Source organism: Macrotis lagotis, chromosome 2 (assembly GCF_037893015.1).
Source record: "Macrotis lagotis isolate mMagLag1 chromosome 2, bilby.v1.9.chrom.fasta, whole genome shotgun sequence".
In the NCBI taxonomy this organism is placed as follows: domain Eukaryota; kingdom Metazoa; phylum Chordata; class Mammalia; order Peramelemorphia; family Peramelidae; genus Macrotis; species Macrotis lagotis.
Genome location: NC_133659.1, coordinates 235,236,175 through 235,254,092, shown reverse-complemented (window position 1 = coordinate 235,254,092; position 17,918 = coordinate 235,236,175).

Below are 17,918 nucleotides of genomic sequence, written 5' to 3'. Positions count from 1 at the left end.
AGTGGTCTTCAATTAATTTTTAATTTTTCCACCATCCCTTTATTAAATATTATTAGATGCACTGTAATATGCAAAATGCATTTAATATTTCTGTTCTACATTTTTGTGATCAACTTTTCTGAAGATTGCTCCATGCAATATTTCTAATATATCTAAAATTTAAAAAATCAAATCAGGTCCTTATAAATTTATCTTTGTTGGTAAGTTTTGCCTAGGTCCGAAAAGAGCGAATGGTTTTCCCTGTGTTGAATGAAATATATTTCTTTATTTAGCTGAATATGTGTGTGTTCTTTCTTTCTTTAACCAGATGTCCTATCCCTTTCTTCTTGTTTATATAAACTTCTACTTGTACATTCCAATTTTTGTGAGCTACTTTTCTCATAATTCTTCTCTCATCACTCTCCTCCCTATTTTAATCTTCCCTTCCTTTCCATTATTCCTTTAGGATTATCAGAATATAAGTGAACCATTCCTACTGTTCTCTGTCTAATTAGAATGTCTTTATGTCCCTGATAATGATAGTTCTTCAGTTTTGTTGTGATTTTTTACCTTGTTTGGTTGATAGTTTATTGATATAATTTTCTGTTTTCTTTTTAATCTGGTTGGCTGAAGGTTAACTTCAATAAAGAACTATTAGAAATTGTTACATGTTAACATCTAAGAACACGTACACAAATTAGGGGAATATCTTCAAAAATATAAAATATCAAAACTAATAGAGGGTTAAACAGAGATCTAACCACAGTCTCAGGAAAAAAAATAGAGTTAGATATTAATGAACTGCCAAAGAGAAAAATTCCTGGTCTTAATGTATTCAAAAGAGAATACTATCAAACTTTTAAAGAACAATTAGTACTAATTTAAGAAAATTTATTCTAAAAAATTGAAAATGAAAATGCCTCATATTATTCCTTTCAAAAGACAAATATAATTAAACCAGAGAAGGATAAAGCATAGAAGAACTAAAGGATAATATCATTTATGACTATCCATCTAAAATTTTTTTTAATAAAATCTTATCAGACTACAGTGATACATTCAGAAAATCAATTAATTATGATAGAGTTGAATTTATACTTGGGTTGCAAAGATGATTTGATATTAAGGAAAGTAATTAATATTAAAAACGAAAATGTCTAAAACCACAAGATTGTCTCAACAGATGAAGAAAAAACCTTTGACAATCTGCAGCACTCATTCAATCTAAAAACCCAACTAAGTATAGGAATAGAAGGATTTTCAAAATATATATCATAAAGAATACTATATAAATCCAAAGCCAGACATTATATTAAATAACACACTAGAACTTTTCCCTATAAAAATGTTGGTAAAGCAGGATGTCTGCTCTCTCCACCATTATTTGATATAATTTGGACATTCTAACAATAAGGTAATTGAAAGAAATTAAAGGCATAAAGATAGGTAATGATAAAATTACTAACCATATCAAGATTTATTTTGAAAATCCTAGGACATCAATAAAGATCCTAATTGAAACAGTAGTTTCAGCAAAATGGTAAATTACAACAAAAATCTCATATGAAAGAGGCATACTGGAAGGAGCTTTTGTAGTGAAGGGGAAAATGGGAAGTAGGTAATGCTTGAACTTCACTTTCATTGGAATTGATTTACTTGTTGGGCACAGATGTTTACTTCACCCAACAGGGAAATAGGAGGGGAAGCAGATAAGTAATATGGTGGTTTGGGAGGAATCCTAAAAAAAGAGGTTGGGTTAAAGAAAACAGTGATTGGAAACGAAACAGATTTTTTGAGGAAGAATAGGTTAAAAAGAGAGAAAAGGATAAATAGAAGAAAACAAGATGGAGAGAAATACACAGTGATCATAACTGTGAATGTTAATGGGATGAGCTCACTCATAAAATGGAAACAGGTAGCAGAATGGATTAGAAACTTGAATCCAACAATATGTTTTTTTTTAAATTGAAGAGACATATTTCAAACAGAAAGACATATGTTGATTTAAAATAAAGGGGTGGAGCAAAATTAATATGCTTTAGGTGAAATTTTAAAAAAGGGCATGAATAACAATCAGACAAAAAAGAAAAATAGACCTAATTCAGAGATACTTAGGTAAACTACATTTTGCTAAAAGGAAATGAAGTAATATAAAAAACATAAAATATAAAATATAAAAAAGTAATATAAAAATTTTACAGTTGATTTCTCTGATAAAGGACTTATTGTTCAAATATATAGGGAACTGAATCAAATTTATAAAAATAAGACCCATTCCCCTATTGATAAAAGGTCAAATTGGTTATTTTCAAAAGAAGAAATCAAAGATATCTTTAGTCATATAAAAATGTTCTAAATCACTATTGATTGGAGAAATAAAACAATTCTGCGATACCACTTCACACTATCAGAAATGTTAAATACTGGAAAGGAAAAGGGGACATAGGTACTCTAATAAATTGTTGGTGAAGCTGTAAACAGTTCCAATTATTCCTGGAGAACAATTTGGTAATATACCAAAGGGCTATAAAATTGCATACCCTTTGACCTAGTATTACCACATGTAATTTAGTTGTGTCCAAGTCTACATGACCCCATGAACTTTGTCCATGGGGTTTTCTTGGCAAAGATACTAGGATAATTTGCCATTTCCTTCTCCAATGACTTTCCATTTTACAGATGAGTAACTGAAGTGAACAGGGTTAAATGTCCTGAGTCACATAAGCAAAGGTCTGAAACTGGATTTGATCTCAGATTTTTCCATTTACCACCTAGTTGCCCCAGAAAATTCCAAAGAGATCAAAGGAAAAGGACTTATATATACAAAAATATTCATTGAACTTTTCATTTGTGGTGACCAAGAATTGAAAATTGAGGGGATGTTCATCAATTGGGGAATGACTGGACAAGTTATGGGATATGATTGTGATGGAGTACTATTGTGCTATAAGAAATGATGAGGGGGGTGGTTTCATGAAAAAATATGGCAAGATCTATATATAAATTGATGCAAAATGAAGTGAGAAGAAACAAGATCATTGTGCACAGTAAAAGAAATGTTATAATAAAGAATCAACTATAAAAGATTTGGTTACCCCGATCATTACAATGATGGAAAAATTGCTATCTTCTAGAGAGAACTGATAAACTTAATGTTTAAGATGAATAATAATTTTCTCACTTGTTTTTGCTTTTTTGTGATATGGCTAATATGAAAACATGTTTTGCATGATTTTGTATGTATAATTGATATCATTTTGCTTACCTTCTCAATAGGTGAGGGAGAGGTGAGAGGAAGACAATTTGAAATTCAAAATTTAAGAAAACTGTTAAAAATAAATTTAAAAAAAAAGAATGTAGGGAATTTTTGAACATTTTATTGAATTCTCCAAATTACTGCTCACATTTATGTGTATTGTGAAAATTATATTATGCTCTTTCTTCACAATTTCTAAATTTCTCTTAGAGCTTATAATCAGATAAGAAATAGAAATTTCAACTCAACAGACTCTCACAATCATGATCCTCAATACAGTGAATCACAGTTAAGAGTCTAACTTTGTTCTAACAATAGTGCTTTCCCTCAGTTGCAAATAATTTATCCATTGAGTGGTACCAAACATACCCAGAGGGAATGAGTCAGTTGAGGTGAAGTCTTTTATTAGACAACAAGAATCTACCTGATTTGCAATTCTGTCTGCTGAGAAGAGTTTTTCTTTTTTAAGTAGTTTTAACAACAGAAAGCAAGATTTCTGCAGGATTGTCTCTATTCCTCTTGGAGGCTACAATCTTATATGAAATGACAATCTTTTGTAATTACAGACCTCAATATGTTGAATTAAAATTGTCTTGCTTCCCTCTTTAATTTCCTTTAGTTGGAAACTATTTCATCTGTAAGGAACCATATTCACACAAAGGCATTGATTCAGTTAAGTTGAAGCCCTTTTATTTGACTTCAGGTATCTATCCAATCTTACTTGACTTTAGGAATCTATTTGAATTTTTCTATCTATGATTTAGATACCAAGACAAGTTTTCCTCTTCTAGGTTATTACTTGAAAGCAAGATTTCATTATCAATCAGCTGCAGGATGGACTGATTAAGGAATCTTTATCATGTATTTCATGTATTTAACTCAAATTATTGACTGGATTTATCATTATGTGCATTAATTTCTAGGGATTATATTTTAGTTTTTTTATGGCAAAGATATCAGTATTCCCAATACCTTCCTTTATTTTTACAATATGTAGCTCCAATCTTGTCAGAAGAGCTAAACCAGGTTGAGGGTAAGTAACTCAGTCCTGTGACTGGGTTAGAGAAATGTCTATCCCCAAGTATGAAAAGACTTCTCCCAACAGAATGATCAGATGAAAATAATTTGTTCCAATCACTATGAAGGCAGCTGAAACAAATTCTATTGAGCACTTACAGCTTGATCAGACAAAGAAGGCACCAAGCTCATTTACTCCATCCTAAATCATTGCTAATTGTCTTGACATTTGTCCTTTCACTGGATTTCAATGACTCTGGAAGAGAGAGTGAGACTGACAACTTTGTGAAACTCTGCTTCACTTAAATCAAATTCATGTACTAGTCAAGACTGCACTTGTGATATCATTGGTCCTCTCCTAAAATGGAGGCAAACAATTGCCTTCAATGGAATGAACATAGCCTATTTTTAGGAACAATACAAAGCCAGTGAGAATAATACCTGTGGGTTCCAGTGCTTGACATCAACATGGAGGTAATCACCTTTATCCCTAAAGCTTGGCTGTTCACATTTGAACTCAAGTCCTCCTGACTCCAGGGCTGGTGGTTTATGCACTGCAGTGGATAGCTGCTCCAAATTGCATTTTCTTAATGGAAAGAATCCAATCCTTTCAGATGATTGCAGTAACCACAACATTGTGGAAAACCAATCAAAATGTAGGAAGTGTATATGTTTCTATAAATGTCCTGAATAGTCATATAATAATATTGCTCTTAACCATGAGAAATAGAGGGGAAACGTGTCCTTTTCAAGAAATGTCACGTCATTAATAGCAATTCTTGATTACATTTCCTTCATAGTATCAAGTATTCCTCTAATAGGGTGTGTTGTAGATAGGAAAAAAGCTGATTGGGAATTAAGTGACTTCCTTTTCTTTCACAGTGTGTCTTATAGATTGAGAACCATTTACTCACAAAACTAATGAATCTGAAGAATAGCTGGACTTTAATTTGACTAGCTCTCTCCTCAGTTTCCATCTCTATATTAAGATCCTGAGAGCTAATACTGGCTTTTCTTAATTATGCTATATTCTTCTCAACAAAGTTTTGAATAAATTTCAGTCAGTGCAGGGAAAAAAAAGTCTGTTTCATTTGATTTCCATGACAACTAAATGAGAAGAATGGATGGGAAAGATTGTAATTTTTTAATTCAAGTAATGGACACCTTCCTAGTAAATCGCATTAATTTCTATAGATTGTATTATTTGTTTCCAAATACTTTTCCTTTATTCTCTAAAGAGATAAGAATCTGTTATAATTTGGAGGACTCTACAAGCAATTAAACAAAGGTCCTTCAAAAAAAGGAGAGATTTTAATATATATATATATATATATATATATATATATGTTGCTTTCTGAAGCAATACACTATCCTTTTCTTTTGAAATAACATATCCCATTGAGAAAAATGCACTCCCTGGCCCCTCCAAAATGAAACAGATTTGTTCTTTGCTAATTAGTTGATTTCAACATGATGATACTTGATATTCAGGTATAACTTGGCTCATTAGAAAAAGCATTCAGTTTTGAATGGTGAAGATTCTACATATTCATATTCTAGATTTCATATATTCCAAATATAATACTCTCACTAAATGAATGAATGTCCATTTTATTTTTTTTGCAAATTCTCTCCTTCCCTCTACCTATTCCCCCACCCATGAGAAGGCAAGAAATGCAATATCCATTATACATATGATATTTTATATTTTCACAATATTTTCACAAGAAAAAATAAAAGCAGGAAAAAGAAAGTGAAAAGCTTTCTTTAACTGTACTCTGATCCGTTAGTTCTCTAAGATTCCCGTAAGGCTACATAGCAATCTTCTAAAAAAAAACTTTCCATAATTCCTCCTCCTTTCTGCAATATCACATGGAATACTAGGGTTCACAACCTCATTGATGTAATTTTTTCAAAAGAAAGAGAGTTCTGGGTTTTCTTTTTTGGGGTTTTTTCCCAAGGCAATGGGTTTAAGTGGCTTGCCCAAGGCCACATGGCTAGGTAATTATTAACTGTCTGAGGTCGGATTTGAACCCAAGTACTCCTGACTCTAAGGCTAGTGCTCTATTCACTGCGCCACCTAGCCACCCTGTGTTTTCTTTTCTTATAAGAATATTTCTTTGTTTTCTACAGTTATAAAGTATCCAAACCAATGGAAATCACAGAAAGGGAGTGAATCTTGTGCTTTGTGGGCCATTTATTTGACTTTAGGTATCTCCTCTACCACCACCACCACTACCATATCATGGTCCTTTAAGTTGCCTCAATGTTTTAATTATTAAAATAATAGCATGTACTAATGCTGAGTGAAGTGAATAGAACAGGAACACTGTTACACCTCAAAAGCAACATTGCAATGATTAATTATGAAAGACTTAGCTCTTCTCTACAGCACAGTGATCAAAGACAATTCTAAAAGACTTGTGATGGAAAATACCATCCACATCCAGAGAAAGAACTATGGAATCTGAATGCAGACCAAAGCATACTATTCACCTTTTTAATTTTGTTTCCTTTTTAAATTTTCCCTTCTCATGCTTTTTTCCCCCTTTTTGTTCTGATTCTTCTTTCACTGCATGACTACATGTAATATGTATATGTATAACCTATATCATGTATAATATAATTATATCGTGTACATGTATAACCTATATCAGATTACTTTTGTCCTAGTTGGGGGGAGGGAAAGATGGGAGGGAGAAAGCTTTACTAAAATGAATGTTGAAAATAATCTCTACATATAATTGGGCAAACAAATAAGCAAATAAGCAAATAAATAAATAAATTAGCTATCAATTAAGAGCCAGTTGCTGATCTGCATTGGTGAGATAACATCCTTTACCATGTGAAATCACAGTTCTGGACCTGTCCCCTCCTAGAATTTATAGAAAGAAAATAAAAATAAAATGATAACTAAATGACATGTAACATCAATAAGATTTATTTATTTGTAAATATTTGTAATTTATAAATAATAAATTATTTCTTCATCTAGATATTGGAAAAGGATAGGTTTCAAAAAATAAAAAATAAAATAATAGTTCTTGTGCAGATAATTTTCTAAATAAAAGTCAAGCTATCACTGTCATAGATTGAGAGAGAAAGCTGGCTTCTTTTGACCCTAATAACTACCAAACTGATAACTTGATGAAGAGTGTTTTAATATATTTAATTTTAAAAATAGAAGAGATTTTTAGCTAGGCACAATTCTGCCTAGAGAATGCTTTCCTCTCATTTCTAGTGACTTGCTAGTTTTTGCTTTATAGATTTCAGTGTAATAAAATTGGCAAATTGAAGAAGATGCTCCAGAAACTCAAAATGGGTTGCTAGTTTGATTCCCAGGAGCAGTATGCCATTCTTTTGTATTAATGTAACATCCCATTGTATAAAAACACTACAAAGCAAAATAAAATCAAAGACTATGTTATAAGCTAGTTACTTGAGTTCTCTGAAGAACTGGATAAAATGGTCTGTAAATTAGAGAAAGCATTGTTTGTTTTCCTCTGATTATAAGAATGCTCATAAAAGATAAGATTTTGTGGTTTTTGTAAGGAAAGGCAACAGTCCTTTCAAATGAATACAATACAGAGAATTTATCTAAAACATGAATATAACAAAAGTCTCTTTGTCAAGGAATTTCTTTTTTTTTAATTCTTTTTAAAAAATTTTATTTAAGACAGTGGGGCTAAGTGACTTGCCCAAGGTTACATAGCTAGGCAATTATTAAGTGTCTGAGGGTTAGGGTTGATTCCAGGACTGGTGCTCTATCCACTGTAATATCTAGCTGCCTCCTGTCAAGGAATTTCTAAAGTTACTGATACCATTCTTTGATTACACTATTTCTTCTAAGGGCCAATGGTACATGAAGTAGAAGGTTCCATAGCCTGATTGATATAGCTACTGAAGTAACTTACATGGCAAAATTTAATTGCTTTGGACTAAAGGAGAATACTAGCTTCAATGGATTGTAATAAGCACCAAAAAAGGGGTGGCTAGGTGGCGCAGTGTATAGAGCACTGGCCCTGGAGTCAGGAGTACCTGGGTTCAAATCCGGTTTCAGACACCTAATAATTACCTAGCTGTGTGGCCCTGGGCAAGCCACTTAACCCCATTTGCCTTGAAAAAAATCTAAAAAAAACACAAGAAAAATAAGCACCAAAATATTAGACTGGATGTGGGGTATGGGGGTATTCTCTTTTTAAAAAAAAAAATTCTTTTTTCTAAATTTTGGGAATCAAACACAAGTAAAATACAAAAGAAGATTCAAATGAAACTATAAATCTACAATATATAATTTGCTGTTCCCTTTAAATATAAAAGTGTTATCATCCAAATTTATTTTTTTCTCCTTCCTCTCCCCAAGAGCTGGTCACCATTATATACAAAAAGGTACGTACACACACACACACACACACACACACACACACACACACGCAAAATTATTCTATATACATATTTCTAGTTATCAGTTCTTTCTCTGGATGCATCTACCTTCATATATCCTTTATGATTAATTTGAATATTCATATATCCTTTATAGTTATCCTCAAAGTTATTCTTAAAACAATATTACTGTTACTGAATGCAGTTTTCTTTTTTTCCTACTCATTTCACTCTTCATCGTTTTGTGCAGGTTTTTGTATGATTTTCTAAGATCCTTGAGATCCTTCTTTCTTTCTTTTTCTCTCTTTTTTTTGTGCAAGGCAAATGGGATTAAGTGGCTTGCCCAAGACCACACAGCTAGGCAATTATTAAGTGTCTGAGGCTGGATTTGAACCCAGGTACTCCTAACTCCAGGGCTGGTGCTTTATCCACAACACCACCTAGCCTCCCCGAAAGATCCTTATTTCTTATAGAACTGTAGTATTCCATCACAATCACATGCCACAACTTGTTCAGCCATTCCCTTACAGATGGGCATCTCTGCATTTTCCAGTTCTTTGTCACCTAAAGAGATCTTATGAAAACATTTTAGAACATACAGATTCTTTTCTTTTTTTCCTAATCATTTTTGTAAAAATAGACCCACTAGAGGTATTTCTGGCCCAAGGATATAGATAATTTAATAACTATTTGGGCATAATTCCAGATTGCTCTCCAAAATGATTGGATCAGTTCACAATTCTACCAACAATGAATTAGTGTATTCATTTTTCCACATCCCCTCCAACATTTGTCACTTTTAACCAATCTGATAGGTGTAAAATAAAATCTCAGGGTTGTTTTAATTTGCATTTCTTTAATCAATAAAGATTTAGAGCATTTTAATATGATTATGAATCATTTTGATTTTTTCATTGGAAAGCTGCCTGTTTATATCCTTTGACCATATAACAATTAAGAAATGACTCATATTCTTTTTTTTTTTTTTTAGGTTTTTGCAAGGCAAATGGGGTTAAGTGGCTTGCCCAAGGCCTCACAGCTAGGTAATTATTAAGTGTCTGAGGCCGGATTTGAACTCAGGTACTCCTGACTCCAGGGCTGGTGCTTTATCCACTGTGCCACCTAGCCACCCCAAATGACTCATATTCTTATGAATTTTATGATGTTGTTTATATTTTGAGATATGAGACCTTTATTAGAGAAACTCTCTACCTATTTTCCCTTCAATTTTCTGCTTCTCTTCTGATCTTAATTACATTGTTTCATTTAGACAAAACAAAAAAATTTAAAAATTTCATGTAATAGAAATTATCCATTGTCCTCTTTTCTTTCTATATCGTATTTATTTCTAAATTGTTTGCCTATCTATAAGTCTAGTAAGTAATATGTTCCATGTTCTCACTTTCTTATAATATTTCTCTTTATATCTAGGTCATATATGCCTTTTGATCTTATCTTAGTAACTCGTATAAACCATTGGTCTATGTCCAGTTTCTACCATATTGCTTTCCAGTTTTCCCAACAACTTTGACCAGATAATAGATTCGTATTCCAACATCTTAAGTATCCTTGTCAAATACAAATCAAATACTGCTATATATTGTATGACTTCTCTATTCCATTAATCTATCTTTCTATTATTTAGCCAGAACTAGATGATTTTGATAATTACTGCCTTCTAATATAGTCTAAGATCTGGTATTTCTTCCTTTACATTTTTCTTTTTTTATCCTTAGATTCTTTCATTTATAAATCAGTTCTTCCAAGCCTTTGTTTCTTTTTCATGTCCACGTATTAAAGTTTCCACCTATTTTCTCAAATTTGCTTATTCTTTATCAGTTAACCAAAATAAATAAGAATGGTGAATACCCTTAAATTTAAAAAAGTCTTAATATCTTATTCTTTATTTTTGGGATTTTCAGGAATTTTGTTATTTACATATTTCATACTGTTCACCTGCTACATATACAACACAACCTTGAATAATAAATTTTGGTGTATGCTGACTTAATTTCTATCACATGACAAGGGAGAAATCATCAAGAATATCTTTAAACCAACATGTGAATAATCTTGTAAGTCTAAACTTTCTAAGGTTCAATTATTATCTTTTATCCACTGCTCAATCCATCTCATTATCTGATCTAAATTTCTTTCTGGTTCCTCTTGTACATTGCTAGGCAGTCAATGTACTATTTCATGCTTGTAGGAGGCCATAACTTCTTCATAAAGCATTTAGAAAATTTCACATTGAATATTATCCTGAATAATCCTTTACACTGTTTCCGCTCTTTTCAAGTCTCACATATAATACTGAATTATCCATTTGAAGCAGAAAAACTATATGAAACTATCATTCAAGGAAGAAATCACAGCCATAATATTCAACAATAGCTCTCTTTTCATTCATTTTATTTTCTAGCTCATCAATTACTCTGTCTTCATCCAAAATAGAACATTAATATTCTTCATCAATTGCCCACATTATTGTATGTCAGTTCTATTCTTTACCTAGTGTCTTTTTTCTAATTCCTGGTATACCCATGAGCAGAAATTGGGCAGTTTCATGGTCATGGTGACACCTGTGGAAACAGCAGGTACTGTTACATTTTTTTCTATTGTTTTCTTTGATATTCCTGACTTTTTGTTCTTTCTTTGCTAGAGAAAGCACTAAAATTGATTTGAAGCTGAAATATATTCAGTGCAAACCAATTGTAAGATTGATTAGCCATCTGTAATGAAAAACCAATCTTTTAAATGAGGGAATTAGCCAAAATTGAGACCATAACTGTGAGGCTCTTCTTCTTTATCTTCTGTTACATAAGTGTCTTTTTTTACTATCTCCTCTTTTACTTATCTCAGAAGTAAAAGTTCGTATTCCTTATCAAGGCTAATCCCTCTTCTTTTCAATTTATCCTATCTCCTTCAGCAAATTGCCTCCTCTTTTATCTCCACTCTATCACTTATTTTCAATTTCTTCCTTCCTGAGTCAAATTTCTCCCCATTTGAATCCATTTTCCATTCAACTGATTCAAGTGGATTCATCAAATAGGGATTCAATAGGAGTTGCTATCCATCTTACCAGGTGTTTCCCTCTTGGGTGTCTCTTAAACCAAATTATTTTCTTATGGTATTTGGAGTTTTCCTTGGTTTGCTCATCAATTTCAGTATCTGGGTTGGCAAGGTGGTCAACCCTCTGATTTTTACTCTGAGTATATTAGCCCAAGGAACTCCATGGCAGCTCTAGTACTCTGTTCTACCTGGAGGATCCCCTTTACCATAAAGCTCAGAGACCCCCACCTGCTGTCAGATGTTCTTGAGATCCTTGCCTTCTACTGCTGGGCTTAGAGGCTGTGCCCATGCTGGACTACAAGTAAAGGCTTTTGAGAATTCTTCAGGTATATTTTCTCTAAGGCATATCTCTCACAATTGAGTCAAAAGAGTTTCCCTGAATCTGTCCATAATATTCCAAGGCTGATCTCTTTGGTTGGTCTCCTGCAACCCCTAGGTTTGGAGAAGGTTCAAGCTAGGCTCAGGAATTGTTTGGTTCAGGTCATGTTCTGGTGCTATTTAACTCAGCCTCAGAGGTTGCATTGGAATCATTTAGAATGCTTTCTCTGGCTGGATTCCTGTAGCCATGGGTGTCAGGCAAGGCTCAGATTGGGCTCAAGGCTGTTTGCCTCAGCCTGGGAGTGTGTCCTGAAACAGACCAGAATGTCCTGAGACTTCTTCTGCTGGCTGAACTCCTACAATTTCTCAGAAATCTAAGTCACTGTTGGGCTCAAGCCAGGAATGTTGCACCTGCCCAAGGCTTCCATGGACTGTTTGAACTTTATTTTCTGTGTCCCAGCCTTGACCTATTTCAGTGTCTCTGTAGGGGTGGAGAAATTTCTTAAAGATTCTTGATTTGGGTGGATGGGTGGGATCTACAATTGATTCTTTTTATTTCTTACCAGAGTCAGGCATTTTAAGTCCTCTGTAGGCTGTGTGTGTGTGTGTGTGTGTGTGTGTGTGTGTGTGTGTGTGTGTGTATGTGTATTCTAGTTTGTTATTATCTTCCTTGTATTTCCTTTTAATAATTTTTTCAGTAACTAGACAATACTCTGGTAGGTGTTATAGGTCCAAGACTGCCTAAGAAAATCTTTGGAGGAAGGAAAAAAAGATAGTAAGCTTTTCTCCTTTAAGACTAAGTGAGTGTAACAGACTTATGGATGAAATTCAGGTTAGATCTTAATTTTTCTAGAATACAAAGGTTGCTCCACAAGGAATGAGATATATAATTTCATTTTTTTAAATGACTGAGAGTCATTTATGTTAAGCTGAGTTTGGAAAAAACACCTTTCGCTTGAAGTTAAGCTACAGCAAGCAGTACCTCGAGGAAAAAAAATCCTGGGAGCTGACCTTCAGCAAGTAAAACCATAGAGAATAGTGAAATATTGTGACTGACAGCTGAAATAAAGAAAATGGTATGAAAAATATGGATAATTAGTTTTGTCTTTTTCATACCCACACCCACACATGCACATATATATATATATATGTATATATATATACACACACACACACACACACACACATATATTGAAGTACTAGGTCATCGCTCAAAAGAATTCAGACTCAGACTTTCTCCAATTCAAGTGAGGATATTTATTTGGGAAATCACACCCCCTAAGAACAGGTTGGCCTCCCAAAGGAAGACAGCAATTCAACTGAGGTGAAGGTGAGCTTTTAAAGGGGCAGGAAGATGTGGTAATCAGGGACTTGAACATGAAGGGTGCTACACCTTTCAGGCTAGGGCAGGGATTTATTGTCTTGTTGATAGGGGGTTTATCTTGTGCCTGGGGGCAGGGATTTTCTGAGTCCTTATCAAGGGGCAAGGTTCTTCACTGAGGTTCAGTGACTTCTTCATGTATATGTGTATGTGTGTGTATGTATGCATATATGCATATATTTATACATGTATAAAAATAAGTATATATGACTCATATTTCTTATTTTCTTTAAGATGGTTGGAAAGCCACCTTTCACATAGGGAGCTTCCTTTCTTTAGCTTTTCCCACACCCATTCAGAAGGCAAGAAATATCATACTCATTTTACATATGAAGTCATGCAATACATATTTCCACATTATCCATATTCCCACATCCTCACCCCCAAATTAAAAAAAAAACCCAGAAAAACAGAGAGAAAAATGCTTTAATTTGCATTTTTGACAACATTAGTTCTGTCTGGTAGTGGGTATCATTTACTACATAGCCCTGAGGATTTGTGTGGATCATTGTACTGATCAAAGTTAATGAGTATTTCACAGTTTATTAATTATATTTGCTCATTCTGCCTATGAATAATTCATGTTTCTCTAAATTAGATTTATCTTTATTACTTCAAAGAATATTTCATAGTGTTAGTTACAAATAGCTCTCTGTATAGGTATGCTTTGAAAGGTAGATTCCTAAGGGTTTTATATATTCTGTGGTTATTTTGAATGGAATTGCTCTAATTTCTTCCTCCTGGATTTTGTAGACAATATACAATATACACATATATAACATGTTCATACATATGCTTGCATGTATACAAACACATGTGTGATTTTATGATTTATTTTATATACTGCAACTTTAAATTTTTTCAATTAAAATTTCAGTTTACTATCTCAAATTCTCTAAGAAAACTATCATATCATCTGCAAAAAAAAAGAGATAATTTTGTCTCCTCTTTGCCTGTGTTCATTCCCTCTTTTTTCCTCATCTTTTTACTATAGCTAGTATTTCTAGACATGCATAAAAATAGTAGTGGTGAAACTGTATGCCCTTATTTTTTCTTCAATCTTATTGGAAAGACCTATAGATTATTTCCATTACCTATAATACTGGCTCTTTATTTTAGATACTACTTATCATTTTAAGAAAAAGTTCATTTATCCCTATACTTTCTAGATTTTTTTAAAAACACAATTAGTATTTAATTTTGTCAAATGCTTCCCCCAAGAATCTACTGATATAATCATGATTTATTGCTTTTGTTAATAATATAATATAATTTCTTAGTTGTAGTTTTCCTAATATTGCACTATGCATTTATAGTGTGAATCTAATCTGGTCGTAGGATATCTTGTTTTTGAAATATTTCTATAGCATGTTTGCTAATATTTTGCCCCCTTGCTAATATTAAATGGTGTCATTCATCAGGGATATTGGTCTATAACTTTTTTCACTCTTTTGATTTTCTCTGGTTTATGGTTTAATATTTGTAACTTAGAAGGAATTTAGTAGGATCTCTTCTTTCCCTATATTTGCAGAAAGATTTTCTTTGACAGAATTGATTGTAAATCTATCTGGTACTAGGTCTCCCTGCTCTTCCCCATCTATTTTGGGAATTTATTAACTATGCCTTGTTTCAATTTCTTTTTTTGAGATTGGATTATTTATATTTATTATTTTGTTAATCTGGGAATTTGATATTTTTGTAACAATTCATCCAGCCATTTAAGTTGTCATTTCATTGGTATATAAAGTTAAGCAAAATATTTTGTCATATCAAGTTATATCAAATTATGATTTTTCACTCTTCTTTTGTAAACGCAGTACTATGTTCCTTCAGTTCATCTAGCATATTCTTTTTTTTAAGGTGATCTATGTTCAATAACTCTCTTTCCCTTATCCCTGATCCTTTCCTCCCATTAATTATCTTTTTTCCTTTTGAGGGCCTTTTAAATTAGTTCATTTTCTTTCTAGCTGTATCTGGTTGTTTAATTCTTCTCATCTTTTCCCCCTGTCAAGTAAATTCATTTTTGAAACTAATATTTTGGTTTTTTCTTTCTTATTTTAATAAAATTGACCAATGGTTTCTTTGTTTCCCCTTCCTTAAAAAAGCTCCTAATTTTATTAATTCAAATTTTTAAATTTCAATTTTCTTAATTTCCAATTTGATTTTCAGAATTTTTGTTTTCATGTTTTAAAATTTCTTGGATTTTTAGAATTTTTGGTTAATATGTCCGATTCATTTATCTGTTATGCCTTTTACTGATGAAATTATTTTTATTACTATTTTATAATCTGAACTTAAAAATCACAAAAAGGGTTTTCTATAAATAAAGCAGAATCCCAAAATTAGGGTTTTCTATGAAACTGGGAAACTCATTTTCATACTTCTTTTGAAAAAGTAAATAATGCTATTTAAAATTTTCTACTTTTATATGCTTTCTCCTTTCTTTTGGCAAGGCAATGGGTTTAAGTGACTTGCCCAAGGTCACACAGCTAGGGAATTATTAATGTCTGAGACTGGATTTGAAATCAGATCCACCTGATCAACCTTGAAGGACTCCCTCATTCCATCAGTGCAACAATCGGGAACAATTTTGGGCTGTCTGCAAAGGAGAGTGCCATCTGTATCCAGATAAGGAGATGTGGAGTTTGAACAAAGTTCAAGGACTATTCCCTTTAATTTAGGGGAAAAAACCAGATATCTTATTGTCTGATCTTGTTACCTCTTAGACTTCTTGTCTCTTCTTTAAGGATATGATCTCTCTCTCATAACACTAAATTTGGATCAAGGTACAACATGGAAACAAAGTAAAGACTGACAGATTGCTTTCTGTGGGGGTGTTCGGGGAGGGAAGTAAGATTGAGGAGAGAATCCTCATAGATATTGGTCTTATTAAAAGTTCACCTTTCAGATCTAGACAAATCTAACAACAACAACATCAACAACAACAAAACACGCACAAACGAACCCAATTGGAGTTTCAGAAAAGTTATCTATCTAGATCTCTGGTGATTATTGAAGAAGAGTTAAAAGGAGTATAAATATTCCCAGTTTTCTATTTCACCTTTACAAAAAATGAGTATGTTTTAGAAGATTAAAAACTTCACAAAACCTTAATGACATCTGCTTCCAATTTCCAGTTCTCAATCATAGAATCTTACCTGTGATTTTAATTTTTAAATTCCTCTTCATGATTCATTCTCTGAGGTTAGTGTTTTTCTTACAACTAATCCTTTCCCCATTTTCACCCTCCCTCTTACTTCTTCTTTGTTCCTTCCTGTTTCCCTGTTGAATATTTCATGTGTGTGTGTCTATCTGTGATCTATCATCCTTAGATCAGTACAGATGAAAATGAGGTTCAGGCAATACCTATTTTTTTTATCTCTTTCTCCTTGATTATATAGTCTTCTTGGCTGACTGCCTGCCCCAGATTGTCCCCATGTGAGTATCCCACTTTGATTATCAAACTATTTATTTAATCAATTTGGAGTTCCTTGGTTCCTTTGATATCATTGGACCCCTTGTTTGGGGGAGCATTGAATATCCCACTACAGGGGATTTGGAGTTGCTCGATGCACACCTCATTGAACTTAAAAATCATGCCAATTCCTGACTTATTTATTTCTCATGACACTACAGTTCTGAGGGGAGGAATAGTATCTCCCCCACTTATGATATAAACATTTCATATTTGCATAATCCCTTTTCATTGCTCCCTAGTGTTTATTTTTTCTCTTGTCTTTTTGTATTTATTTTTTCCAAGTTTTAATGTAGTTTTGTTTTTTTTGGTTGTGTTTTTTTTTAACCTGGAATCCTTGATGTTCTCTTTTTTCACTAAAAGTGCAAATTTTCCCCTATAAAATTAATTATGTTCAATTTTGGGGGAGTAAATTGTTCTTGGTTATAATCCTATCATCTTGCCTTTGGAGGTATCTTATTTATTATAAACTTTCTCTTTCTACATAGCCAAATATACATAGGTAAATCTTTGTATTATCTTACTGTGGCTCTTTGTACCTGAATTCTTTTTTTCTACCAATATTTGCAGCTTTAAAAGACCACTGCTGTCAGTTAGTTGAAAAAAAAATCTCTCCCCTTGGTCAGTACACCTTGCCTTGTTTACTTAGTTATAGGCTTCAGTGACCAGACTGTAAACTGAATTTGTGACCCCATTCCATGATCAATAAAACACCGCTTTCTTTGGTTCCTTCTCTTTGCCCTAACTTATAGACCTGGTTTAAGGTGGAACCATCCCTGCTCCCTACCCTCTTATGGAGCTTCAGGTTGGCTGCTCCTAGGCATTGGATCCCTCCTTATTCCAAGTTGAATCCAAGATCCAGCTCTGGAATTACAGCAACAAAGCCGCAGGTTAGCTTATACTCCTGTTTCTTGCAAGTTACACTGGCTCAGGGCCAGTCATTGCTGGCTCTGCAATTGTTCTTTGCCCTGAACATAAACACAGGTCAGTCCCCTTCCTAGTCAAAGGTTCTTTCCTTTATATCCACTGGATCTGCT